The 25,044-nt window shown below is 55.6% G+C and overlaps 1 long non-coding RNA gene across 1 annotated transcript; it reads left to right on the top strand.

Annotated features, from left to right (window-relative positions):
- Positions 1–2,247: 2,247 nt before the first annotated feature.
- Positions 2,248–13,944, top strand: LOC131273474 (uncharacterized). The gene is made up of 2 exons (XR_009180734.2): positions 2,248–2,918; positions 7,579–13,944. It is a non-coding gene; the product is annotated as an uncharacterized lncRNA (long non-coding RNA).
- Positions 13,945–25,044: the final 11,100 nt, after the last annotated feature.

Here is a 25,044-nt window from a genome sequence, read left to right on the forward strand (position 1 = left end):
GTGCAGTACCAACCTTAAAAGGGAGAAATGAGAGGGGTGTTGCCACGAGTTGAGGGGTGAGAATGGGGAGTGACTACTAATGGATTTCTCTCTGGGGTGATGAAAACGTCCTAGAATTAGTGATGATGGTGAATGTATTGAATGTGGCGACTATACTAAATATACATTTTTTCCATTTAAAAATGTTTAGTGAAGTATATCCTTCATACATGGACATATGTAAACAGTAAGTGCGCAGTAAAAGTTGTGAAGGTACAAAACAAACAGGTGTATCCTCATCCAGTGCCCTCGTACATCACCAACACCTTGCATTGTTGCAAAGCATGTGCTGCAAACCAGGAAAGAGCTTCGTCAGATATTACCACTAACTATAGCCCATGAAATACAATATTTATTGTATACTGCAATACTACATTTATAGGGAAGACACTAAATGTATACTAAAACTATAGTAAAAGCCATTACTTTAAAAGGGTAACGCTGTGGTATGTGGATCACATCTTAATTTAGTTTAAAAAGAGGGCCTCCTCGAACCTCCTGCAAAGGGCGCGTGTCTTGCCTCACGGTTCCAGCCCGGTCCCGCCGCTCTTGTCTGTATAAACCGCAGGGTGAAGGGGCTTCCGCGCCGTACGGTTCTTTACTGATTCCCCGAGTGCGGCCTGTGGAATACCAGGGACGCTGGCAAAGCCACACGCGGGGGCCCCGGCCCAGACCCACCGACGCCGTCTTTGGGAGGGGGCGGCAGGAAGCTTTATTTGACTCAGGAGCCGGGGGCTGCTTGTGGGGCAGGGCCGAGGAGGCCCTAAGCGTGGCCACCGCCCTCCCGAGTCTGCCCAGGGCGGGCACGCCCACAGCGGGGGGGGCTCGGCCGGCGACAGCCCCGCAGCTGCCCCCGGCCGCCTCGCAGGCTCGGAAGGACCCCGGGTACGCCCGGCCCCTCGCCCACGAGGCCTCGAGCCCGCGCCGCCGCCGCCCGCCGCGGGGCGCTCTGCTGCCCCCTGGCGGCGCGCGGAGCCACGGCGGGGCCGCGGCGGGGAGGGCGGGGCCGCGGCGGGGGAGGGCGGGGCCGCGGCGAGGAGGGCGGGAGGGGGCGGTGGCGGAGGGCGGGGCCGCGGTGGGGAGGGCGGGGCCGCGGCGGGGAGGGCGGGAGCGGGCGGCGGCGGGGAGGGCGGGAGCGGGCGGTGTCGGGGAGGGCGGAGCCGCGGCGGGGAGGGCGGGGCCGCGGCGGGGAGGGCGGGAGCGGGCGGCGGCGGGGAGGGCGGGAGCGGGCGGTGTCGGGGAGGGCGGAGCCGCGGCGGGGAGGGCGGGGCCGCGGCGGGGAGGGCGGGAGCGGGCGGCGGCGGGGAGGGCGGGAGCGGGCGGCGGCGGGGAGGGCGGGAGCGGGCGGCGGCGGGGAGGGCGGAGCCGCGGCGGGGAGGGCGGGGCCGCGGCGGGGAGGGCGGGGCCGCGGCGGGGGGGGGGCGGGAGCGGGCGGCGGCGGGGAGGGCGGGAGCGGGCGGCGGCGGGGAGGGCGGGAGCGGGCGGCGGCGGGGAGGGCGGAGCCGCGGCGGGGAGGGCGGGAGCGGGCGGCGGCGGGGAGGGCGGAGCCGCGGCGGGGAGGGCGGGGCCGCGGCGGGGAGGGGCGGGAGCGGGCGGCGGCGGGGGGCGGAGCCGCGGCGGGGAGGGCGGGAGCGGGCGGCGGCGGGGAGGGCGGAGCCGCGGCGGGGAGGGCGGAGCCGCGGCGGGGAGGGCGGGAGCGGGCGGCGGCGGGGAGGGCGGGAGCGGGCGGCGGCGGGGAGGGCGGGGCCGCGGCGGGGAGGGCGGGGCCGCGGCGGGGGGGGGGCGGGAGCGGGCGGCGGCGGGGAGGGCGGGAGCGGGCGGCGGCGGGGAGGGCGGGAGCGGGCGGCGGCGGGGAGGGCGGAGCCGCGGCGGGGAGGGCGGGAGCGGGCGGCGGCGGGGAGGGCGGGAGCGGGCGGCGGCGGGGAGGGCGGAGCCGCGGCGGGGAGGGCGGGGCCGCGGCGGGGGGGGCGGGAGCGGGCGGCGGCGGGGAGGGCGGAGCCGCGGCGGGGAGGGCGGGGCCGCGGCGGGGGGGGCGGGAGCGGGCGGCGGCGGGGAGGGCGGAGCCGCGGCGGGGAGGGCGGGGCCGCGGCGGGGGGGGCGGGAGCGGGCGGCGGCGGGGAGGGCGGGAGCGGGCGGTGTCGGGGAGGGCGGAGCCGCGGCGGGGAGGGCGGGAGCGGGCGGCGGCGGGGGGCGGGGCGGCGGCGGGGAGGGCGGGGAGGGCGGGGCGGCGGCGGAGGGGGCACTGCGGGAGGGGGTCCCCTCCCGGGCTCGCCCTTCCGGGGTCGCTGCCGCCGGCGCCGCGGGTGAGGCGGGACAGTCCCGGGCGCTGTGAGCAGGAGAAGGCCTCCTGGCAGGTGGCCTCCCGGACTCGTCCACGGGGAGATGACGACGCACCCACCGACGCCTCCCGGAAGGAGAATAACTGGTGGCGGGAGTGTTTTCCTTCATTGGGTGGCGGGAAAGAAAAGCCCTGAGCGGCCTGAGGCGGGTGGGTGTTTCCTCGCCTGCGAGGAACAGCGCCCCGCGGGGCGGAAGCCGGCGAGCCGGGTGCTGGAAGGACTTGCCGCCGGCAGGGCCGCCGCGGGAGTCGCGGGAATCCCAGTGGCTGACGACTGGGTCTCTGGGCCGGTGGCTTGGACTCGGTGATTTTAAAAGTGTGGTCAGGCTCAAAAGAAGTCGTTTTTCTTGCCTCCACCAGGCGAGGAAGGACCCGCAGGGCGCTGGTGGGCTCCTCCCCGCACACTCTTCGCTGAATCCCTCAGGACGCAGGAGCTAGGGAAGAGAGGGTGGGGTGCACAGATGATAAAATATGGGTGACCCGGGCGCCCTCGTGAGACACAGTCAACGACACTGGTTAACCGCGAGTTTTGGAGGACCAGGTACGTGGAGATGGTTAATGTTTAACATTCAGTGTGAATCAAAGGCAAGTTATGAGCCGGGGTCCCTCTCACATCTAATTTAGGAATTAACTGCTTATTTCACCAAGGCAGTCGCTCAAAACACAATCCCCAAGTCAAGGATGTGTCTTGGTTCAGGTTGGAGCTTTGGGGTGAAAATAAGTAATGTTAAATACTGACTGTGTTAGGGTTCTCTAGGGAAACAGAATCAACAAGGGATATCTGTCGATAGTGAGAGATTTATCAGAGTCCCTCACACAGCCATGGGGAGGCACAAGGCCAGGTTCCCCAGACAGGCTGCAACCAGCAGCTGCAACCAAAGCCCACTGAGGGAAGCGGACCTGGCCCAGTGATTAGGGCGTCCGCCTACCACAGGGAGGTCCGCGGTTCAAACCCCGGGCCTCCTTGACCCGTGTGCAGCTGGCCCACGTGCAGTGCTGATGTGCGCAAGGAGTGCCCTGCCACGCAGGGGTGTCCCCGGTAGGGGAGCCCCACGCGCAAGGAGTGCGCCCCGTAAGGAGAGCCGCCCAGCGCGAAAGAAATTGCAGCCTGCCCAGGAATGACGCCGTCCACACGGAGAGCTGACACAACAAGATGACGCAACAAAATGAAACAGATTCCTGGTGCCGCTGATTAGGATAGAAGCGGTCACAGAAGAACACACAGCAAATGGACACAGAGAGCAGACAACTGGGGGAGGTGGGGGGAGGAGAGAGAGAAATAAATTTAAAAAATCTTAAAACAAAAACAAAGTCCCTTGAAGGCTCTTGACGAGTTCTGGGAGATGTTGGCTGTCCAAAGATGAGCTGGGAAATTCTCAATGCTGGAATCACTCCCCCTTTAAGGCATTCAACTGATTGACTTAAGTGTCACTCATTGCTGATGGCAGTCTCCCTGATTGATGTAAGTATAACCAGCTATCTATGACTTACCACTGCAGTAAAGTCAATGGTGACTGAAGTCCATAAATGCCCTTGTAGTGCAGTTACCCCAGGGCTTGCTTGACCAAGCAACTGGGCACAAACACCTGGCCGAGTAGACACAATAGCCTAATCACCACACTGACCTAGTGCTATGCTAAATGTTAACAAGAGTGACACACGCACACAGGCTTACTGTCGATTTATGACACACAGCAGAGGCTTAAATGAAGAGTGTTTCATAAATTTGAACACTAATACCAAGAACGTTAGCCAGGTACACCAGGCTTTCTCGCCCTCACCACGGTGCCGTTTGGGGCCGGACAGTCCTGCACTGGGGGGCTGCCCAGTGCTTTGTAGGGCAGTAGCAGCTAGCCTGGCCTCTCCCCACTAGAGGCTGGCAGCGTGCCCACCTCAGAGGCGATGAGCAAAAACGTCTCCAGACCTTGCCCGACGTGCCCTGGGAAGCAAATTTGTCCTTGGTTGAGAACTGTTGAGATATACAATGGGATTGTAAATTGAAAGTGGATTAAGAATTCATTTGGCAATTTTTATGGATTAAAATGTATCGTCACTGAACTTCTAGGAGAGGAAGTGGCAGCCTGTTACCACTGCTCTTTGTGATGCAGTAGTTCTGAGACAGAACCCGTGCCACCACTGTCATTCCCAACATAGGCTCCCAGGTTGCTGTCTCTTCACCCCAGAGGGAAGGTAAATGCTGTACCACAACCCCCGCCTCTTAGGGTCTGCCAAATAAGAGCGTGCACTATGGTCTTTTCCTTAGTACTAGAAAAGGACTACGCCCTTGTCTTGTAGCCGCCGTCACCTGCCTCGGGCTCTCCTGCATTTGCAGGACCCTCCTCCCTATTTTGCAAAGCTCCCATGTGAAGGTAGACACATGTGCCCGAGTTTTGTGGGTTTTTCAGGCTCCCACCAAAATAATTATTGGGTCTTTGGTAATAAATTTGAAATCTGTAAATCCCCGCAGCCGGTTCTGTTGTGTATATAAGAGCATGTTCACCGCTGTTTCCTCAAATTGCAGCTTGTGTGCGTGTGTGTGCGTCGCTTCGGCACGCAAAAGATGTGTATTTTTGCTTTGAATTGAAACGAATCTGTACCAATGACATAAAAAGTAATTCATGAAGGAGAACATGCAACCAGAAAAACAAAAAAAAGAATGTGCAATACCACTGGTGATAAAAATGCAAATTAAAATAATAAATTCCATTTTTCTTATTAAATTATTTAAAATGTTTTAATAGCTCTAAATTCCCCATGCTGGCCAGGATGTGTTGAAACTGGCACTATCATATATTGATAGTAGCTTGAAATGGAAACAGCTCCTTTGGAAATCAGTTTTATCTCAAAAACCGTAAAATTGCTCATCCTTTCCCATTCAGGAATCCCACATCTAATTACTTATTTTAAGGGAACTGTCTAATGTCTTTGTATTTTGCACATTATCTTGCCTGCTGTGGCTGTGATAGACTGTGCCAAATTGTCCTGCAAAGAAGGTACATCCGTTCACATTCTCCCAACAGCGTATCCTCAGTTTCCTTCCCCTTCACTAAAGCCTGACTTGTTCCATCTTTCCCAACCCAATAGGTGAAAAATACCTCACGGCTGGGTTAAGGAGAACTTCCCTCCTTCTAAGTGACGCTGAGCACAAGCCTTGGAGCCTCTTGAGGGGAATGCCTCTGGCTGCGTGCCAAAGCTCAGATCTCCTGTCAGTCCCCTCCCTGTCTCTTAGGGAACATTCTTTAGGGCGTGACAGAATTAGTAACACATCCCTCTTTTATAGTTCTCATCCATCCTGCCAGTTTATGAAAATAAATGGCCTGAAGGCCTAATAATCGCCTCATTTATCAAATGGACCTAACAGTGCACACCGTGTGACTTGTTCCGTTGGTTGCCACCTCGTTGCGTCTGAAATCATTACCAATAAGCTCCCAGGGTTTTATTGTTTCTACCATTGTTTGCAGTTGGTGGCTGAAGAGATCAGTCAGTGTGGGCTAGTTAACTTCTAAAAAATCCTTAGGCAGCCCTACACTACTGTTTGCAGTGTGACACCTTTCTTCAAGGTTCCCAGGAAATGAAAGTGTATACCTCTTACCCCAGTTAGTGGCTCAAGGGAGAAATGTTTGTGTTCCTATAATGTGACACAGACAAACACAGATGGTTTCCACAGAGCCTCCGTGGACTTGAAAACTGGAATATCTTGGATTTGTAGGTATGAGAGAAGCAGTGAAACGTGTTTGTGATGGGCTGAATCATGCACCTCAATTTAGACTTGAAGGCATTGTTGGTAGGACCTTTTGAAGGTGTTATTTTTAGTTAAGGTGTGGCTGCCCTAACCAGGATGTGTCTTACTCCATATTACTGGAATTCTTTATAAATGAAATCAATCCAGACATACGGAAAGCCAAACGGAAAGCTGGGAGCCAAAAGTCGATGGGAACCCCAAGAGAAAGCAAAGGACATGGTCATGGGAACTCGAGGCTTGCCAGCCCCGGGACACCCCGTCTTAGGGAGAAAACCTGGCTCCATGATGCCCGGATTTTGGGCTTCTCGCTTCTGAACTCATGAGCAATAAATTCCAATCGTTTAAGCCAACCCACTAGATGGCATTTGTCACAGCAGCCTGGAAAACTAAGGCAATGCTGTCTCAAAGGAAATTCATAAATCTGTGGCAGTTCTACCACCTGAGAACCAATGGTTTGCCCTTATCTCTCTTCCCTCCAGTATTTCTCTTCTATGGTATTTAAGGAAAATGGGTGACCAGTGGCTAGAAGATTTGAAGTCCTCACCAACCCTTGAGAAGAAAAGTCAACCAAGGCTAAATGTTACTTAGATATCACATCCTGGCACCTATAGCCTGTGGGGCTGCAGTTCCCGCCTTCGGAAACTGCCCCAGGGCCCGCAGACAGAGCGGGAAAGCCGCACGTCTGGGGTGGGGACGTAGCAAGGGAGGTGTGTGGGGCTGGGGACGCTTTCTGGGGTGTTGTCAGAGGCAGCACAGTCCTCCACAGCCCCGGGGGCACGCCCGCTGGCCCGCGGGAGAAGCTCTCCGACACAGGCTTGCTCAGGGCAGGGGCTTGGTGTCCTAACAAGAGCCCCCCTTGCACTGTGCTGAGAACGCCCTCCTCCCGGCTGCTGGGGGCTGGGGGCCCTGGGCCCTCCGGAGCCCTCAGGGGGCTGCGTGTTGGGCCGGAGGGCAGTTCCCGCTGGGATTTTGAGGGGCCGACCCTTGGGCGCCCCGTGGTGATCGGCCCGGTTAACTGCAGTCCCCAACAGTAGATCCGCAGCTCCCGGCTGGCCACGGCTCAGGGCGCAAGGGAAGGGCAGAGGAAGGCTTCCAGTCCACGCCGTCAGGGGAAACCAGGCCAGGGGCAGGGGGTGGGCTGTGTGTACCCGGGGCCGCCGCTCTCCTGGTTTTCTGTGGGCGAGGACACATGGTCACAGGATTTACAAGGACATTGTGGAAAAACAGAGGCACGTGAAGAGACATTTGATTAGTCCCTTCATCAGACATAGACTGAAGACCTACTGTGTGGGACAGGAGGGCGGCCCTGGGGCGCGCCAGCACTGCGTGCGAGGGACGAAGGAGCACAGAGCCCTGTGTGCTCAGCCCCGCCGTTTCCTGTCGCAGTCCAACCAATCCAAAGTGGTTCTGGTGGAGAAAGAGCAGAAGCTCAGCTTTGTTTGTTTGTTTTGTTTTTCAGGACGTACCGGGGATTGAACCCAGGACCTCGGATGTGGGAAGCAGGTGCTCAACTCACTGAGCCACCCCTGTCCCTGCAGCTCAGCTTGCTGATCCTAAGACACCTGTGCAAATCCTTGTCTCTTCTGACCCTCAGTCTCCTCAACTGTAAAATGGGATAATAATACTTACCTGGTAAATGAGATCATGGACCCACAGGATTTATCAGAAAGCACAAATGGCTCTTTGTATAACCTCTGACCTCACTTTGGGAGCACTTCTTTTCTAGGGTTTCTTTCTCTTTTTTCTCACTCTGTGGTAAGGTGAGAGACTTGGGCTTTGAAATCACGGAGACGGGGTTTCGCACAGAGCCGCGGAAGCCTCGTCTCAAATCCCAGTTCTGCTGCCTGCCGGCAAGGTGACCTTGACCAAACTCCCTGGCCCTGGTAGGAGCCTGTCTTCTCCCGTGAAAGGGGGGCATCCCCGCCTCCTGGGTAACTGGGAGAATTAAACGAGTGGGAGAGCCTGGCAAGGGCCTGTGCCATGCCACCGGCTCGGAACTGACCCACCTCCCGTCGTACGGCAAACAGAACCCTCCAGGTGCCAAGGCGAGGCGTCAAGCAGGACATGTCCCTGGGCACAGTGGTGGGGGAATGAAGCCGGTGTCTCCTGCCACCTCCCCGGCTCTGACGCGCCGCCTAAATCGCCTGGCCTGAGAGACGTGCCAGAGGAAGAGGCGTCTGCTGGGGCTGCTGCCCGCCGTGGGCCCCGGCGGGGGTGGGTGAAGCACGCTGCGGCCCAGCTGCGGGCCCTGGACGCGCGCTCCGAGGCGGTGTCCTTCCCCCTTGGTGCCCCGCGGCAGACGCTCCTGTCACTGCCAGCTTCGCCTGCACGGAGGCCCTTCTCACCAGGCAGCCCTGCACCCAGGCTGCTGACGGGCCCCGGCCTCCTAGCTTGGAAGTGCCTGAGCACAGCAGCAATGACTGTGGATTCACACCTTCAGACAGAGCAGAGCTTCTTGAGAACAGGTTATTGGCGAGTGTCTTAGCCAGCCAAAGGGGTGCTGATGCACAGCACCAGAAAGTGGCTGGGTTTTATGAAGGCTATCTATTTGGGGTAGGCGCTTACAGACACCAGGCCATAAAGCATAAGTGACTTCCCTCACCAGTCTATTTTCACGTGTTGGAGCAAGATGGCTGCTAACAGCTGGGTTCCTCCCTTCCAGGGTCTTGCTTCTCTCTGGGTTCAAGGCTCCTTTCTTCCCAGGGCTTGCTTCTTCCAGGGCTCAGGGTTCCTCCCTTCCAGGGTCTTGCTTCTTCCTGGGCTCAGGGTTCCTCTCTTCCTGGGGCTTCTGTTTCCTCTGTGAGCTTACTTCCCAGGGCTCCAGCTTAAGGCTTCAGCATCAAACTCCAACATCAACACTGCAACTTCAGAAACCTCAACTCTGTCCTTTGCCATGCCTTTTATCTGTGAGCCCCCCCCCACCAAGGGGCGAGGACTCAACCCCCTAATTATGTGGCCCAATCAAAGCCCTAATCATAACTCAATCATGCCCAGGTACAGACCAGATCACAAACATAATCCAGTAACTATTTTTGGAATTCATAACTATATCAGACTGCCAAAGGGAGCCAATGTGGCTCAGGCAGTTGGGCCCTGGCCTCCCACGTGGGAGGTCCTGGATGTAGTTACTGGTCCCTCCTAGAGAAGATGAGTGGACACAGTGAGCAGACAATGAGCAGACAGATGAGGGGGCCATTTTGGGGAGCAGGGGGGCAGATAAAAGAAATAAATCTTTTAAAAAACAACAGGTTGCAGGGGAGGAGGGCTACCTCATTTCCTATGGCAGGAGAATTTGCTGTCTTCTTACTCAATAGGTTGGGTTTTTGCTGTGCACCTAAGAATTCATGAACATTTCTTTCAAGGAAATGAAGCCATTTCTCACAGTGTAGACCACCTTGCTCAGACCACAGCAAGTCCACAGGGAGGCAGGGTCAGGTACCCAGGCTGCTGGGGTGTTGGCCCAGGCTGCTGTGGCCAAGTGCACGGTCACCCTGCCTGCATGGACTTTTGTCGAGTGCCCTTATAGAGGAGAGCAGCTGGATTTGTGCCCTTATAGTGGAGAGCAGCTGGATTTGTGCCCTTATAGAGGAGAGCAGCTGGATTTGTGCCCTTATAGAGGAGAGCAGCTGGATTTGTGCCCTTATAGAGGAGAGCAGCTGGATTTGTGCCCTTATAGAGGAGAGCAGCTGGATTTGTGCCCTTATAGAGGAGAGCAGCTGGATTTGTGCCCTTATAGTGGAGAGCAGCTGGATTTGTGCCCTTATAGAGGAGAGTAGCTGGATTTGTGCCCTTATAGTGGAGAGCAGCTGGATTTGTGCCCTTATAGTGGAGAGCAGCTGGATTTGTGCCCTTATAGAGGAGAGCAGCTGGATTTGTGCCCTTATAGTGGAGAGCAGCTGGATTTGTGCCCTTATAGTGGAGAGCAGCTGGATTTGTGCCCTTATAGTGGAGAGCAGCTGGATTTGTGCACTGAGGTCAGAAGGGATCCAGCTCCATCAATATATCTGGATCAAATGTGGGCTCTGGCAGTTGCCAGCTCTGACTTTTGGGCAAATTTGAAATATCTGAGTCTCTGATGTGCCACCTGTCAATAGGGCTAATGATGCTCCCCAGGTAGGATTGCTGTGGGATTCGTAATGAGATGGCATATGTGTCATTGTCAGTAGGGCCAAGTGATTCCTGGCACTTAGCAGTTGCTTGGTGAGTGACCACTGTTAATATCCTGGCCTCCAGGCCCCCTGTGCCCCTGCCGGGAATCCTGGGGCAAGCCTCTCAACCTCTCTGAGCCTCGGTCTCCTCTTCGGTGAAATCGTGGGTGCGCCTCTCAGCTCTGATAAGCACTCACAGGGACACACTGGCAGGCAGACGGGAGATGGTTGGTGACCCTGCAGGCCACAGCTGATACACATGGAGGAGGGAAACCGGCCCAGGGGAGACCTCCCACCAGCCTTTCTCATGAATCACTCTTGGTCCCCAGAACTGTGTCAGCAAACACGAACAATGCCAGGCGGTCTGGAGAAGGCATGCCACCGGCGCAGTCCCACATCACCCGTGATGGCGAGTCGCAGCGCTGAGACCTACTTTAGTTCTGGAGTTCTGTGGGCTCTGGGATCACGTGATGAGCTAAGACCTGGAGCAAGCCTCATGGAGTTGGCAGTGCTGGGCTCAGGCTGGAGCTGGGAAGATAGTGCCCTGCCTTCTGTTTGGCTGTCTTTGCCTTACACTTACTACTTCTTAATCATTAGCTTCCATAGTACAGAGTATGTGTTTTGAACATAATATGGTTCAAAAAAATATTTGAATGAGTGGAGTAGCTGATACAACTAATGTATAATGGCTACAGTGCTGGGAAACATAACCCACAGACGTGAGCGCTTTGGGTTTGGCATAGCTTTCTGTCATTCCTGCCTCACCATACCCTCGCTCCATGCCAAGCTGGACTTTCCCTCCCACCATCATTTGCTCGGGTCCTTTGTCACTGGAGGGCCTGGACCACAACCGCAGAAAGCCTGGTTTAGATGATGGCATCTGGAACATCCCAGAAGTAGAGCCCAAACTTTGGGACTCTTCTGGGTGAAAACATTTACCTCCTGGTGAGATGTGTGTTCAAACATTTTTATAGATGAAAATGTGATTAAAAGGAAATGGTGGGAAGTCATGAGCCACAAATCTTAGAGAAATAGTATCAGGAAAGAGCAGTTGGTGGGTAGACATGTACCAAGGACTAAGGATCGAGAGTGTGTGGCTACTTTTGCGTGTCTGTATTAATTCTCCATCACCATCTACCTCCCCACCTCCTCACCACTCCTCCCTGGATGATGTATTCAGGGTGCATTCTCAGTGTCCTGGGTGCTGCCTGGCACATGGTAGGAGCTCAGTAAATAGTGGATGACTGGGTAAAGCCATCAGCTGCTGGACCTGACCTTCTCCCACAGGTGATGAACCCAGCCCCCTCCCCCCGAGGGATGACTGGGGACGGCTCTGAGGACCACCACCCCGTCCCCTCTGGAGCATACCTCCTGCTGTGGGGACCCATGTGGGGGCAGTGGTGCTGGAGCCTCTGTCCAGAATCATGAATGCTCTGTGCTTTAGTTTGCTGGGCTGCCAAAATGCAAGGTACCAGAAATGAGTTGGCTTTTAACAGTGGGAGTATATTAACTGACAAGCTTACATCTTTTGAGGCTGGACAACATACCCAAATCAAGGCATCATCAAGCAATGCTTTCTTCTTGAAGAACAGCTGCCAGGGATCCTGGATTTCTCTGCCACTTGGCAAGGCACATGGCAGCATCTGTTGGTCTCTCCCTTCTGCTTCTTGCTTCATTGGCTCTCTCTTTCCGTCTTTCTCTGTTTCTGTGTCTCTGTTTCTCTCTCTCTCTCTGCCTCTGTCTGTCTGTCTCTCTTCATATTCATCCTGTTTATAAAGGACCCCAGTAAGAGGATTAAAATCCACTCTGGGTCACACCTTAACCGAAATAACCTCATCAGAACGCCCTACTTGCAATGGGTCCACACCCACAGGAATGGATTAACTCTTCTGGGGTCCATATAGCTTCAAACCATCATACTCTGGCAGGAATTGAGACAGGCAGGTTGGTTCAGTGTCCCTTGGGGAAGAAGCCACAGTGTCTATATTATATGTCTACTTTCTCCTGAAATTCAGCAAGTCCCTCCCATCCCCAGCCCCCAACCCCACCACAAACACATACACACACCCCCCACCGGTTCCTGCAACAGGAGCCCTGACAGAGATGCTAGGTTGGCAAGGGAGGAAGTACTCTCAGGGTCTCCAAACTCCTGTCAGCCTTGCCTTCCCAGAAAAGGGGCTATTTCCTGGGTGCACAATAAATCCCCTGGTCCAGCTCCTTAACATGGCTGCTCCTGAAGGAGACTAGAACGGCTGACCGGCCAGAGGACGCTGCCCTGTCTGTGGCCTGCTTGGTCCCTGAGCTCTCACCTCTGAGTTTGTGAATGACTCCCGGCCTCAGCTCAGCATCCACACAGCAGCCAGCGATGCCCCTTCCTGCTTAGTGACCCCCGCCCCTGCACCATATAGAACCATGTAAACCTCAGCTCACTGGAAAGACCCTGTGTTACCTGGTTGCTCTTGACTTCCCGTGCCGTCTCTTCTTCCCTTCTTGTCTGGAGAATCTGGTCAGACTAAAGCACCATTGCTTCCCTAAAAACACCAGGCTTTCTTAGTTCCCACAGCCTTCCAAATTGCATTTATTTGCCCAGAGTTCTCCTTCCTCCCACCTGCCCCCTCAGATAAAGATTGGGTTAGGCAAAAATCATCAGTGGATGCTAAGTCTAAGAGAGAATTTTTATAACAAGGAGGGTATTTGCATTGCCTTAGAAGGTTCCCATAGACTGCTCATTGGTTGCAAGGCAGGAAAAGAAAGTTAGTACACAGGGGAGAAGTTGGGCAAAACTTGGGAGTTCAAAATTAACGCCCACACTGAGGGGATGCAGTGGTCCAGCCCCTCCGCAGTGGTCTAGCCTGGAATACATAACCTGTGTTGAGAAGTGATATTGTGACCATGCTCTCTCATGGTTTGTGACACGTTTCACCACGCTGCGAGGCGGTGGTGGCGGGGTGATATGTGGGAGCCTGGATGAGGATGTGCATGTTTGTTTTGTAGGTTCACCCATGTTTGTTTATGGGTGTTCATGTATGAATGATACATTTCAATAAACATGTTTTTGTGGCTTTTATAAAGGGTATGTATTTGGGATAAAAGTTTACAATTACAAGGCCCTAAAGAATCCAGTTCAAGGTACTGTAAGAGGTGCTTTCTCACCAAAGTCAGTTGCCATGTGTTGAAGCAACATGGTGGGCGATCTCTGCCTGGTCTCTCCTTCCTTCTTCCTCTTTTTTTTTAAAGATTTATATATTTATTTAATTTGCCCCCTCCCCCGGTTGTCTGTTCTCTGTGTCTCTTTGCTGCATCTTGTTTCTTTGTCCGCTTCTGTTGTCGTCAGTGGCACCGGAAGTGTGGGCGGCACCATTCCTGGGCAGGCTGCTCTTTCTTTCGCGCTGGGCGGCTCTCTTTACGGGGTGCACTCCTTGCACATGGGGCTCCCCTACGCAGGGGACACCCCTGCGTGGCACGGCACTCCTTGCGCACATCAGCACTGCCCTTGGGCCAGCTCCACACGGGTCAGGGAGGCCCGGGGTTTGAACCGTGGACCTCCCATGTGGTAGACGGACGCCCTAACCACTGGGCCAAGTCCGTTTCCCCCTTCTTCCTCTTAACGCTCCATGGGCCCAGCTTCTTCAGATCTCAGCTGTAAATAAACATTTTTAAATGAAGAAAAAAAAAAAGGAAGAGTGCATAGCCTTACTCTAAACACAAGGGAACATTAAAAGTGAGCATTCTATTAAAAAAGGACTGCATTCTTCAAAAATGTGAATATAGGAAACAAAGAAAGGCTGTGGAAACATTTCGGATTCAAGGAGACTAAAGACACATGACAACTAAATGCTGAGCCTAGACTGGAAGCTGTACAGGGGGCAGGGCAGATGCTACAAAGAACTTTACTTGGTCAACAAAATTGGAATGTGGACTAAATTAAACTGTACTAAGTTTAGGAAATTACACTCTGGAATTCTTTCCAAATAAAAAGCTTCAAAACTTCAAAACACACAAATAAAAATCTCGGTATTGTAGATGCCTGAATATTTGCTCTGTTACTCTCTATACTTTTCTGAATGATTAAACATTTTCACAACTAACATTTCCTTTTAGAATCTAGTCTGGGAAAAATCCTCCTTGGCTTTTTCCCAAATTTGATACAGTTGGACATGAGATACATAGACACCAAACTACTCTTTAGAGTGACTTAAATTTTCTTCTTTTTGCTTTTCTAAGTTTTCCACATTCCTTATCTAGTACGACATAATCGTGTAATTCCAGTAAATTTCCTTGACCCATTCAATGCAATGGATTCTGAACCAAACACACATCCTTTCCCCAAAGCTTTGCACCCTGCGCCCTTCGTTAGTGCCACCATCATTTTTGTCACAGAGGCACAGCACCCGAGTCATTTCTTATTCCTTTCTTTCCTTCCTTTCCGCATCTAATTGGTATTCAAGGCACCCTGCCTGTATTAGTAGCCAAAGGGGTGCTGATGCGGAGTACCAGGGATCTGCTGGCTTTTATAAAGGGCATTTATTTGGGGTAGAAGATTACGGTTTCAAGGCACTAAGGAGTCCAACTCAAGGCTTTTCTCACCAAAGTCAGTTGCCACGTGTTGAAGCAAGATGGCAGGCGACGTCTGTGAGGGCTCTGCCTTCCTCTCTCTCAGCTGTAGGCTGATGGCAAAGGCTTGTCTCTCTTCCTGGGGCTCAGGATTGCAGTCCTCTCCTCCTCTGTGTCCTGACGGAGTTCTCTCCTCTGGCATCTCTGGAGCTCTCTCTTCCCATGTATCTTCTTCTGTGTCTTCTTGAATGTCCACTTATAGAGCGCACCAAGGGGGCGGGAACTCAACCCTGAGTCACCCCCTACTGCTGTCATTGAATCAAAGCCCTAATCTTAACAGCTAATTTCATCAAAGACATCTCAAAAGTAAGAATTATGAGTCAAATTGTAAATTTTATATTTCTGTTGGTGTGTTGTATGTAATTGTTTTTGTGTTTGTTCAATGTCAGTATATATTTTAATATCTCTGGATGGTAATATGAATTGATAAATAAAAATTTCTACAAAAAAAAAAAAAAAAAAAAGACATCTCAGGTGGGTCTAATACGACCAAAGGGGATTACACCCAGACGAACAGACCAAACATTATCTCTCTTTTTGGAATTCAAAAATAATCTCAAACTGCCACACTGCTGCTACCTCGTGCTTGCCCCCAGCTGAATTACTGCTCAGTCTCCTCATTGTCCCCTGCTGCCAGCACCACCCCTTTGGTTCCACTCTTTTCCCCAAGACTCAACTTCCATTATGTCACTTCCCAGCTCTGAATCCTTCAGCTCCCTTTATCTTCCCAATAAAATCCAAATGCTCTGATGTGGAACGGAAGCACCATCTCCTCTCAATATCTGGTTCCAATCTCATCTCTCCATTACAAACATCCTATGCTCCAGCTAAAGGTTACGATTTGCCACTCCCTAAACTCATCCTGAGCTTTTCTTCCTCAAATAGCTTCTTTAGTTTACCATCTTCCCTCATGGAGAAGCCACCTCCCAGAACTTGAACTTTCCAAACCCTACCCATCCACCAAAGCTCAGTGTAAACCTCTCCTTCTCCTTGAAGCTCTCCCTGATCCCCTCCTGGCCCTCCCCTGTTGGGTTTCCTTTACTGCTTCCTACACCCCTGGCAGCTCTTTTGTGCCCTGGTTTGCTCTGGAACCTTGGGTATACCTCTTAGCTCCCTCTGAGGTTGTGAGGTCTATGTTGATAAGGACCATCATGCCCATTCCGCCTCATTCTCCCCAAACCTTTTTCAACTGCAAGGAAGAGCGGATGAAACTCTATAAAGAAGTTCATCTCTCTTCAGTTTATGTGCTAAACAAACATGAACTCGTGCAAATTGGTATCAACCATCACTTCTGGGGAATAGTGGGTGGCTGTGGAATAGTCCAGGGAGAGGATGATGAAGGTACTGGTACAGGGATGGGGGAGAAGGATCGATGTGAAAGATGAGACAGAGACCGAGTTTCTGAGACATCCAGGACAGGGCCAAAGTGGCACAGAGGACTGACCTCTGGTGCCGATACAGATACAGGGAGGCTGAGAGCCATTTGGAAAGATGGCGAGTTTAGTTTGAGTTTATCCTCCTGCACCCTTTGCCAATCGCCTCCTGGGCATTTGGTAACTCAGAAGCCCCACTTGAGAGGTAGCAATGCAGAAAAAACTACTGGGTCCTGGTCTCAGTTTTCCCTCATTAAACTAATTAACTTAAGCAAGAGAGCAGGAGAATACGCTTTCTGTACCTAGGAAACAGGTTCTGGAGATCCTTGAGAATAGACTAAGCCAAAACTTATCCTTTTTTCCCTACCAAGATTTTCCCTTTCAAAAATGTTTCTAATATTTCCAGTTCTGACCTGCAGGAGGGCGCTAACACGTCTCTAACGCCCACTGGCAACCCGTAGCTGGAGCCACCACTGACAGTGAGAGCTGCGCCACGAGCCCCGCGTCAAGCTGTAGCTAGAACCGAGAGCCCGCCGATCCCGGAGCCCCTGTGGAAGGCTCCCTTCCACGGGTTCTTTCTCTTCACAGCCTTCAATAAGTTGGGCATCAGTTTATCTGTGTCCTTGGCATAGAGGATGGGTCGGCTCCAATCATTTGATTCTTATATCCTCCCGCTTGCTTGAACTCTGAATTATTTTCTCCTTTGGCATCTCAGCTGATTTAGCCATTTTAATTCGGCTCTTTCAAACTGACTCAATAGCTAGAAACTCTCATTTTTGTCTAAAACCAGAACCACGTTGGAATCTCATTCAACTTGAGTATTTGTTTGCAGTAGTTGCTGCTGTCAGACCATCATCCAGGAAAGTGGATGTGGTTGAGGGCCTACTTCCCACACGGGAGGTCCCAGGTTCAGTTCCCGGTGCCTCCTAAACAGCAACAAAACAACAGCACCAAGCAAACAAACGAGAAAACCAACTCCAGGGAGCCGACGTGGCTCAGTGGCTGAGTGCCGACTTCCCGCCTACGAGGCCCCGGGTTCAATCCCCGGCCTCACCATCTCAATGAACAAAACAAAACAACAACAAAAAAAACCCCGATTGCCCAGGCATCACCAAAGCTCCCCGAAACCCAGCTCCGATGCCAGGGCCTCTAATGAGCAGTGACTGTGTCGTGGCCCCCCAGGAGGCTGGGGAGTCGACAGGGGGTGGGGATTTGGGGTCCCTGACTATTTTAGTTTCCTGAGTTGGCTTCAACAATGGGACTTAACTGGCTCCTGGTCTTGAGGCTGGGAGAAGTCCAGATCGAGGTGTCTTCAAGGCAGTGCTTTCTCAGAAGCCGCGGCGTCCTGGGCCCGGGTGTCTGTCACCAGCGAAGGCGCGGCCTCCCCTGGCTTCTCGGGGCTCCGCCGGCTTCCGGCTTCCTCCTGTGGCTTCCTCTGTCTCTGGCCTCCCCTAGAAGGCCCCAGTAGCAGGATTAAGCCCCATCCTGACTGAGGGGTCTTAGCTCAGCACCGCACTAACCACTACTTTTGTCTTCATTTGCTTCCAGGCTGCCCATGCAAAGTGGCAGAAATGGGTTGGCTTTGAGAAAGGAGATTTATGTGGGGTGAAAGCTCACGGTTCCGAGGCCGTGGAATGTCCAAATCAAGGCGCCAGCAGAGCTGCTTTCTCTCCCGAGTCGGCCCCTGGTGCTTGCCCTGCCGCGCGGTGAGCGGGCGGGCGACGGGCGGCTGGCCTGGCCCTGAGCTGCCCGGGGCCCGGCCCCCAGGGGCCTCTCTCTGCGCAGCCTGCCCGCCTCTGTCTTCCCGCAGCCCTCCCGCGTAGAATGTTACATTATAAAAATCACAAAGGGTTCCCATATAACCCCACTCCCCCCCCCACTCCTCCCACACCAACAACCCCCCATCACTGTGGCACACTCATCGCACTCGGTGAACACATCTTGGAGCACTGCTGCACCACGTGGATAATAGTTTGCCCTGTAGTTCGCACTCTCCCCCAGTCCATTCAGTGGGTTAAGGCAGGATATATAAAGTCCAGCATCTGTCCCTGCAGTATCATTCAGGACAACTCTTAAGTCCAGAAAATGCCCCACATCACATCTCTTCTTCCCACTCCCTGCCCTCAGCAACTACTTTGGTCACTTTGTCCCCATCAATGATACAATTTCTTCTATTAGTAGTCACAAAAGTTTTACAGTAGAATACCAGTAAGTCCACTCTAATCCATATTTTATTCCTCCATCTGTGGGCCCTGGGATGGTGATGTCCACTCCACCTCTAGATCAAGAGGGAGCTTAGATTCCATGAGGCTGATGGATGCGATTCTCCTGCTTGCAGTTGTAGATACTCTCCGTTCCCTGGTGTGTTGTTTCACCATCCTCACCTCCCTGTTAGCTGACCTGGGTAAGTCCAACAATGTGGAGAGTAGGAGTTGCAACTCTGCTGAGGCTCAGGGCCCAGCTGGCACATGGACAGTGCAGAGATTCAGGTCTCCTGAGTAAGGACCATCCCTAGCGCCAACCACAGGTCAGTAAAAGTGACAGAAGAGGCATGTGTGGAAAAGTCACATCTGAGTCCAGCTCCATCAGACTCAGGAGCACAAACTCCAAAGTAGGGCCCACTGGCCAGGCACTGAACTCCAGAGCTCTCTGCCATGACCATAGAACCTGTGGGTCTCCGTCGCCCTCATAAGGCCCAGCGAGAGGGTGGAAACCCAGCCTGTGTCGCGTCTCCCTGGCGCAGGCCAATCAGAAGTGATCTGGTCACGTCATCCAAAGGGCATCGAGCGCAGTCAGAGGCGACGCCACCCACAGGAGTAGATGAGTTTAAGAACGGAATCTTCCGGGATTCCAGGAAGTACTTCAAGCTGTCGCAGCCTCCCCCGCTGAGGAGCAAACCCCTCCTCGTGAAACCGTGCTGTGTGGACCCCTGGGAGCCGCGGGGAGGCACAGACCCCGGCCTGGCGTCGAGATTTTGACTCGCTAGGTCTGGAGTTGACACTGAGCCGGGGGACTTGCGGCCTGGCAGTGCGAGAGCGCGGCCGGCCTCACGGGGCCAGGCAGGCCGCCTCTCGGGGGCACGCGGCTCGGAGGACGGCGCCGGGGGCAAGGCCGGGGCCACCCGCAGACCCCGCCTGGGACCATCCCGGCTCAGCTCGCCACGGAGCCCTCGTGTGTAAAAACGTCTCCACTCGGCAAGGACTGGCGTGTGAAACAGCGGTGCCGCGGCTGTCCCCCCTTCAGAGGGAGAATCGCAATGACGACGGCGTCCCCGGCGCGGGGCCTGGGACGCTCGGTCGCCGGGGCAAGCCGACTAGTGGGTGCTCTGATTGCGCTCGTTTTAAAAATGAGGGCCACTGCGTTTGACCCGTGTCCCCCCAAAGGCTGTGCTGACGTGCTAACCCCCAGGGCCTCAGAATGGGAATGAGGGTCAGGGCGCGTGGAGGCGAGCTCGGCGAGGACGAGGTCGTCCTTGTGCAGGGCGGTCCCTCAATCCACACGACCGAGGACCTTCGGAGAGGCAAAGAGGCGACGGGCGGCGGGGGCAGGCCGTGGGGCCACGGAGGGGGCCGGGCGTGCTGCTGCGGGCCAGGGAGTGCCGCGGGCGCCGGCAGGGCCCTGCGCGGAGAGCGGGCATGCGCCCCCAGGCCTGCCCGCACCTTCCTTTGGGTTTTTTTGGATGTTCAATATGATTTACCCATTGGCTTGATTGCAAGCTGCCAGCACAGCCAGTCAGCAGTTACCAGATCAAAGGCGCACCGAGGACCACGTGGTAGTGTTAGAAGGACACGGGAGAGGAATCGGCCTACAATCAGACTCATTGCAAGAGACACTGTTCATAAAGGCGAGATCTGTTTAAGAAAGAAAAGGCGTGGAGACATAAACACATTAGCTGACAAACGAAACTCAGCTGCAGCAGGTTCAGATAATACAAATTGACGGCAGGTCCAGGGCCACTCCCAGAAAACACAGTCCTGCTCGCCTGGTCAGGAACCCGGGTGCCTTTTCCCAGTAAAGAGAAGGGCCGGGAGTCGACTCTGCTGGCTCCTGGAGAGCCGAGGCTGCGCGCGTGTGTGGCTGTGGCCCCAGCAGGCAGAACCTCGTTTCGGCAGGTCTAGCAAGTTACGACCAGGGCTGCCAACGTCAGGGCGAAGAGCCCGCCGGCTCCAGGGAGGCGGGGGCTCGGCGGGGGGCTCTCCTGGGCTCAGCAGGACCGTCCGCTGAGGCTTCTCTCTGGCCTTGCTTCCGTGGCGGGCGCCTGCCCTGGGAATGCGGCTCCGTGGCACCGACCACGGGGCCCGCACCCGGCCAGGCAGCTCTGCCTCGAGCGTGCGGCGCGGGAAGGGCCTGCCAGGAAGCCCATCGCCCCGTCAGCCCGCAGCAAGCCTCCAGAGGCGGAAGGGGCCTGGGACTCGTTGGCTCCTCGGTTTTCTGTCATCTTCCTGACAGCCAACTTTAAAGTGGGGATCAAAACAGACTGGCTGGGGAAGCAGGTGTGGCGCAAGTGATAGGGCTTCCGCCTACCGTAGTGGGAGGACCCGGGTTCGATCCCCGGGGCCTCCCGGTGAAAAAGGAGAGAAAGCGTGCCTGCACAGCGAGCCAGTGCCCACATGGTGAGCTGAGCACCCACACCAGTGAGTCACGCAGCAAGATGATGACTCAACAAAAGAGAGACAAGGGGAGAGTCAAGGTGAAGTGCAGCAGAGACCAGGAACTGAGGTGGTGCAGCTGACAGGGAACCTCTCTCCCCATCAGAGGTCCCCAGGATCGAATCCTAGTGAATCCTGGAGGAAAGAAAATGGGAAGAGAAGACAGCACAGACAGCAAAAACAGCAGGGTGGGAGGAGGGGGAGGGGGAAATAAATAACTAAATAAATCTTTAAAAAACAAAACAGATTGGCTAGATGGACTGAAACGCTTGCTGTCACCTGGCTCACCTGTGGGCACTGCTGTGTCGTCAGGGCAGCTGCACGATTTGAGGGCCCAGCACAAGAGGGCAGTGCAGAGTGCCTCACTCAAAAGGCGGGACAAGAGTGGCGCTAAAATACAAAATATAAAGCTCTTTCCTTTCCTCTGTGGTGCTTCTCAGCTTACCTTGGCATTTTTAAATTGCTATTAATGTTGTCCTAAATAAAGAAAAATTTGAATTATAACTCATTAGCACACGTTTTACCATCCACCTTAACATCAGATAGCACCAGGTGTAAATGCAAACACGAGAACACTGGCTGCGAGGCAGATGCAGACCCTCCGAAGGCATGGGATTTGCATCTCACAGTTCTTACCTGCGATGGGTTTTGTACCTTAAGAAAGAAGTGGAAACATTACCCAAAACTCTCCTGACTTTTTATTTCTCCTCTTGATACATGTGCATTCTTCCAGCACCACCTCCAGCCCGTCGATGAGCAAGGAGGGGTTGGAAGGAAAAGGACCCCTGGCTGCCCTGCTTCCCCTTCTCCGGCATCGAGTTCCGGGGGGTGGCGGCTAAGGCAGGGAAGTGCCGGCAGTGAGGAGGCATGAGCTAAAAAGCCGTTCTTTGAACACCGTTGCCTTCCGTCTGCATTTCACGAAGGCTCCTGTGGACGTGGCAAGTGTGGGGCAGGGGCTGTCCTCCACTCCTCACTTAGGCGTGCAGGCAACCCCGCTGGTACCTTGTATCCCTCTGGGTCTTTGTCTTAGTTTGCCAAAGGGCTGCCGATGCAAATTACCAAACATGGCTTGGCTTTTTTTTAAAGATCTATTTTTATTTTATTTCTCTGCCTCCGTGGTCTGCTCTCTCTGTCCATTCGCTGTGTGTTCTTCTGTGTCTGCTTGTCTTCTCCTTAGGCGACTTGGGGAACTGATCCTGGGACCTTCCGGAGTGGGAGAGACGCGGTTGCTCCCTGTGGGTTGGCCTTTATAATGGGGATTCTGCTTGGGATAAAAGCGTACAGTTCTGAGACCGTGAAATGTGCAAACCAAGGCACCACCAGAGCCGCCTTCTCACCGAAGTCAGCTCCGGGTGGTCCCGGCGCCCTGCGGCGGGGCGATTGGCCGGGGCGTCTCCTGACCCTGCGGTGTCCGCGGCCCGGCCTCCTGGGGCCTCGTGCTCCAGCTTCCCCGCTGGCGGTCCCCGAGGCCTCTCTCCCGGGGCAGGGCGGAGGCGGCGCTGGCCCTCCTCTCCGTGTCTCGGGTTACTCCCGGCTCAGGAAGAAGGTGGAGATGCAGCCTGTGCTTCCCCTCAGGCACCCAGCCCAGGCCAGAGGGCCCCGTGCCCCAGGGCCCAAGACAAGCTCAGGAACATAATCTTCTTTCTCCGGATTCAAGAAAGAACTTCCGGCTGCCGCGGCCCCACCCGTGCACTGTGGCTCCCCCGAGCGCTGCGTGGGACCGGGTGGCACGGAAAGAGGGGGCTGCCCGCCCCTCCCCTCGCGTCCCCCCGGACCTCGCTTACAGAACACAAGCGCAAGGTAGAACCATCGCGCATTTCAAGACGGACACAAAGGAGGCTACGCCAGCAAGGGCCCTTCTGAGGGGCGGAGGGCGCCTGCGTGACCGCAGAGCCGCGCCCGCGAGCCGGCCCTTGTGGCTGATGCAGCGAAGGGTGGCTTGAGGAGAGAAACGAAAATCGGAACGATCTTTCTGCACGCCTGTCCCCCTGGATGTCCCTGGAGGTGAAGGTCAAGATTGGCCTGAAGGGCGGTGTCCGGGGCCTCAGCCTGGCCCTGTGCAGTGTGGGAGCTGGTGTTCGGTGGCGTGAGCGTGGGGCCCAGCGGCAGGCACTTGCACAGCTTGCATATTTTCTCTTCGTGAACAGGGCCTTTCGGTGCCAGCCTGTGGCGGTGTCCCCATTTCACAGCCCCAAGGGTGTCACTGGTGGCACAGATGACTGAAGGCCACTAACAAACGATCTTTGACAATTTTAAACTGGAATGGATCTTGTCAATTAAGCTACTGACAGTGGGGTCAGGGCAGGTAATGAAAAACAGATCACAATAAAGAGCAGTTATTGGTTCATAGAAATAGAAGGTTCAGAAGTAGTGCAGCACCAGGAGTGGTATGATTCAGTCATTAAAGAGCCAGTTTCTTTTCGCACTACCCATTTTGCCTTCTGTGGCAAAGACTCGTTCTCAGCCTGGTTCCTGTCGTGGTGACAAGACGGCTGCGAACAACCGGCAGAGTATCTTGCTTCCTCACCATTGACCAGGGAGAAGTCTTGCTTTTGGAAGTTCTATCAGAAGACTGAGAAAGCTTTTTTCCTCACTCACAGTAAACCCACCCTTTTGTCTCCTTGGCCATGAGCCCACCCATCAACAGATAACGTGGCCAGTGACTGGGACTGCTGATACATGTAGGGCTGGAATTCACGTCCTTCCCAAAGCCTGGAAGAGTCGCCTTTTGCCAGAGCACATAAACCACACAGACAACGGGGAGGCGAGGAAGCGGGGCTGCCGGAACAAAAGTCCGCGCGCTTACGCAGAGAAGAAGGAGTGGGCACCGGGAAGACCCCCGCGTCGCCGCCTCCTCTGCTCTTGGGACAACAGGGCCTGGCAGGAAAGGCCGGTGTGTGACCCGCGCTCTCTAGTTTTCAAAAAGGGCATAGGGCGCAGGCCTCCCCAGAGGGCGTTCCAATTCAGAGTTTAAGAGACGCTGATGAGCAAATCTGTATTGCAGGCTATTGAATGGATGAGGGAACGCAGACCCAGAGTGGGGGTGATTGCCCGATGGTCAGAGCTGGCCCGGCCGAAGCGCTCGCGGGCGTCCTCCACGTCACAGCCGGGGCAGCAGGGCCTCAAGGACTCGGCATTCGCCCCAAACCACTGTCCTTCCCAGCGCGGCCCGGACGGACTAGTGCCTTCAACGCGAGGGAAACCCCAGTCGCGCTGCGCCGTCGGCACTGGGGTTTGAGCCTGTTACATGCGGGCGTGTGGGGTATGTGCGCAGATCCAGGGAGAAGGCCGTCACCAGGCAGCTCGACCGGCCAGGTGCTGCCAGGCTCCTCCCCCGGGGCCAGCGCCTGCGGCGGGGTTGGTGCCCCGGACGCCAGGCTCAACGCCCCTCTGCTCGGCCGGGACCTCCGCTCCCCAGCACGGAGGGGCGGCCCCTGCACCGGCGCTTTCCCTGTGCGCTGTGGGTGCCGGGAGAGGCCCACAGGAAATCCAGGCCCTAGGACCATCAGCGCCTCCTCAGGGACACTGAGGGCTGGCCAAGGCACACGGAGGCCGAGCACACGGGGGCCAGCACACGGAGGCCGAGCACACGGAGGCCAAGCACACGGGGGCCAGGAACACGGAGGCCGAGCACACGGGGGCCGAGCACACGGGGGCCGAGCACACGGGGGCCAGCACACGGAGGCCGAGCACACGGAGGCCGAGCACACAGGGGCCAGGAACACGGAGGCCGAGCACACGGAGGCCAAGCACACGGGGGCCAGGAACACGGAGGCCGAGCACACGGGGGCCGAGCACACGGGGGCCGAGCACACGGGGGCCGAGCACACGGAGGTCGAGCACACGGAGGTCGAGCACACGGGGGCCAGCACACGGAGGCCGAGCACACGGGGGCCAGGAACACGGAGGCCAGGGACACGGGGGCCAGGGACACGGGGGCCAGGGACACGGAGGCCAGGGACACGGGGGCCAGGGACACGGAGGCCAGGGACACGGAGGCCAGGGACACGGGGGCCAGGGCCAGGGGGGCCAGGGACACGGAGGCCAGGAACACGGAGGCCAGGGACACGGGGGCCAGGGACACGGAGGCCAGGGACACGGGGGCCAGGGACACGGGGGCCAGGGACACGGAGGCCAGGGC

This window comes from Dasypus novemcinctus, chromosome 15 (genome assembly GCF_030445035.2).
Source record: "Dasypus novemcinctus isolate mDasNov1 chromosome 15, mDasNov1.1.hap2, whole genome shotgun sequence".
NCBI lineage: Eukaryota > Metazoa > Chordata > Mammalia > Cingulata > Dasypodidae > Dasypus > Dasypus novemcinctus.